This window comes from Arachis ipaensis, chromosome B09, assembly GCF_000816755.2.
Source record: "Arachis ipaensis cultivar K30076 chromosome B09, Araip1.1, whole genome shotgun sequence".
NCBI classification, from domain to species: Eukaryota; Viridiplantae; Streptophyta; class Magnoliopsida; order Fabales; family Fabaceae; genus Arachis; species Arachis ipaensis.
In genome coordinates, this window is record NC_029793.2 from 99,349,783 (window position 1) to 99,353,839 (window position 4,057).

Below are 4,057 nucleotides of genomic sequence, written 5' to 3' on the forward strand. Positions count from 1 at the left end.
TATACTGCATCTCAACACCAATTTTTGTTTGTCTAACTAAGCCTATCAAACACTATTGTTGGTTAGTCCATCAATCCTCGTGGGATCGACCTTTACTCACGTAAGGTATTACTTGGTACGACCCGGTGCACTTGCCGGTTAGTAAGTATGGTTGTAAAATACCGCATCAAGTTTTTGGCGCCGTTGCCGAGGATTGATTGTGATTAACAACTATTCGTTGTTTGATTGCTTAAATTAGATAATTTTTTTTTATATTTTTGATTTTATTATTAATTTCTATTTTGCATTTTTTTACGTTAATTTTTTCTTTCCTTTTACGTTAATTTATTCCGTTTTTCCTTTACATTATTTACTTTCTTTCCTTTTCGTTTAAACCCCCTCCCCTTTACACCTTACTTTTTTTTTTTTACTTTTATAAAAAAAAAATAATAAAAAAAATAAAAAAATATATATTTAAATAAATAAAATAGCACTAAAAATTTATTATTTTTTTATTTCTAAATTTAAGTTTGGTGTTACCCAGTTAATTTTATTTTAATTTTTTTGTTTATTTTTTCTTTTAAATTTTAAATTTTTTTATTTTTTTATTTAGTATTTTTATTTTATTATTTTACACAGGTTATTTCACAGGGACTTCTCTGCACTCTGACGTAGAGAGTCCCATTTTTTTCTTGTTTTCTGCTTGTGTATGCGCAGGAACAGAGACAAAGAATATCTCTTAGACTTTGATCCTGAACCTGAAAGAACTTTCAGGTGACGTTTACAACAAGCAAGACTTTGCAAGGCTGCAGAATCCACTATGGCAAATAATAATGCTAATGCCAATGTGGTAAATCCGAATGGGGATGATCAACAGAGGAGAGTGCTTGGCTCTTATTCTGCCCCTACTGCGGATCTCTATGGAAAAAAGTATTGTGGTGCCTCCCATAACTGCAAACAACTTTGAGTTGAAGCCACAACTGGTCACCCTGGTGCAGCAAAACTCCCAGTATCATGGATTTCCTCATGAAGATCCAAATCAGTTCATATATGATTTTCTGCAGATATGTGATACTGTGAAGACAAATGGAGTGAATCCAGAGGTGTATAGACTCATGCTTTTCCCGTTTGCTCTGAGGGATAAAGCAAAGCTATGGCTAGATTTCCAACCAAAGGAGAGTCTGAATACTTGGGAAAAGGTCGTTACTGAATTTCTCACTAAATTTTTGCCACCAAAGAAGCTGACTAAGCTTAGGTTGGAGGTTCAGACTTTCAGACAGAAGGAGGGTGAAACTCTTTATGAAGCTTGGGAGAGATACAAGCTACTGACTAGGCAATGCCCTCCTGACATGTTCTCCAAGTGGACCCAACTGGATATCTTTTATGAAGGCTTAGAAGAGATGTCAAAGATGAGCTTAGATACCTCTGCAGGCGGTTCATTGCACAAGAAGAAGACACCAGAGGAGACTATTGAGCTGATTGAATTAGTTGCAAGTAACCAATATCTCTACTCATCTAACAGGAATCCTGTGAACTCTGAAACCTCTCAAAAGAGAATTATGCTCAACCTTCTTCTGAACAGGTGAATTACATGGGGAGTGGTCCTAGAAATCCCAACAATGATCCATATTTTAAGACATACAACCAGGGATGGAGGAATCACCCAAATTTTGGATGGAGGGACCAACCTCAGAGACCTCAGAACGTCAACAATAGTTCTCAGGGCGGTTTCCAGTAGAACAATGATTTGGAAGCAATATTGACAGGTTTTAGACAGGAAACCAGAGCATCCATCAAGAACCTGGAAATTCAAATGGGTCAATTAGCCACAAAGGTCAATGAAATTGATCAGAGGACCACTAATAGCCTTCCTGGTAACACAATTCCAAATTCAAGAGAGGAATGCAAGGCTATCACCATAATAAGTGAACAAGTGGCAAGTGCGGAAGCACAATTTATGCAGGAAACTAAGGCCTCCATTAGAAACTTAGAAGTGCTAGTGGGCTAACTGAGCAAGCAAATACTTGAGAGGTCTGCAAGTACAGTTCAAGGTGATACAGTGGTGAATCCAGGAGAAGATTGCAAGGGTATTCAATTAAGAAGTGGTAAAGTAGCTGGCTCTGAGACCAAGGCTAATGAAGAGCTAGTTGAAAAGGAAGCTCCAGAGGAGAAGAAGGAAGAAGTAGAACACGCCCCTCCAAAGCGTGCGGACAACCCATTCCCAGACTCTCTTGACACTTATCCTACTTTGCCAAAGGCTCCTGAATACAAGCCTAAAATGCCATATCCTCAGAGACTTCAAAAGGAGACCAAGGACAAACAGTTCTCAAAGTTCTTGGAAATCTTCAGAAAGTTACAAATCAATATTCCTTTTGCTGAGGTTTTGGAGCAAATGCCTATCTATGTCAAGTTCATGAAGGAGCTGTTGTCAAAGAAAAAGCGTTTAAAGGGAGATGAAACAATAGTCCTGACTAAGGAATGTAGTGCTGTAATTCAGAATAACTTGCCAAGAAAGATGCCAGATCCAGGGAGCTTTCAAATTCCATGCACTATTGGGAGCACAACCTTTGAGAAAGCTTTATGTGATCTGGGAGCGAGCATCAATTTAATGCCCTTATCTGTGATGAAGAAGCTGCAGATCCAAGAGGCACAACCCACAAAGATAGCATTACAGATGGCGGACAAATCTATAAAGCCGGCATACGGATTAGTGGAGAATATATTGGTCAAAGTGGGTAAGTTCTTCCTCCTAGTAGATTTTGTGATTCTTGATACAGGGGAGGATGAGAATGCCTCTATAATTCTAGGAAGACCATTCCTAGCCACTGGAAGAGCTCTGATTGATGTAGAAGTGGGTGAATTAGTGCTTAGAGTGCATAATGAGAAACTGGTCTTTCATGTCTTCAAAGATGTACACTCAACAGGTGTAGAAGAGAGGTGCATGCAGGCTGAGCTTATTGATCCAAACCTTCAAGAACCCCCTGATGATGCACAGCAGAATTTGCAACTCAAACCTCCTGTGGTGACAACCGATAAAATTCCGCCTGACATAAAACCTAAGTTTGGTGTTGAAACTGCATCATCCACCAAAGAGGAGGTCCCCAAAAAGAAAAAAAATACCCAGAGGATGGAGAAACAAAAAGATCCCCACTGAATGTTTCTCCCCAGGAATGAAGGTGGTGTTGACCAGCAATCCAACATGGGTTTATACAGTAATCAAAATCCTCTCTCTAGAGCATATTGAGCTACGTTATGGAGATACAGGAAAGAAGTTCAAAGTAAGGGGTGAAGAGCTGAGCCCCTATGATCCTCCTCCTTAGAGGAGCTGACCGTCAAGCTAGTGACGATAAAGAAGCGCTTGTCGGGAGGCAACCCGATAAATTCGTATCCTTAGCTATTTTTCGTAGTAGTAGTTTTCTTAGTTATTTTAGTTTATTTTTTTTAGTTCTTACTAATTTTCTGATCATGCAGCTATGTTCTTCCAGGAACCGAACACCTCAAGCTAAAAAAAAAAAAGCACCCGACGCGCCAGCGTCGCTGACGCGAACGCGTCATCTAGGGGTGCAAGAAAAAATAAAAAGTTACAGAGAGTTGCGCGGGAGTGGCGCCAGAATGGAGCCTTTCGCACAAACGATCCCACGCGATCGCGTACCTCACGCATTCGCGTCGTTTGTGATTTTCGTCATTCACGCGGTCGCGTCACCGACGCGATCGCGTGACCTGCAAATTCGATGTAAAAAAGCGTTTGGGCAGAGATTTGTGCCAGCTTGGGGATAGAAGTGTGCTAAAAGCACAAATTTGGTCACCCAGACGCGTGACTGACGCGTTCGCGTCAGTAGCATATATGGCCATCCACGCGATCGCGTGCCTGACGCTGACGCGTCATTAAGGAAGTTCCGCGAAGCACGCGAACGCATGCTCCACGCGAACGCGTCGCTTGCGCCGCCCAGTTTTCTTTCTCTCTCTCTCCCAATCCTAATTCTCTCTTATTTTCTTATCCTTTTATTTTATTTTTTTCTTCTTTCAATTTAATATTTGTCTCCTCTATTTTCAGTTCTTATTTGCTTGAGGACAAGCA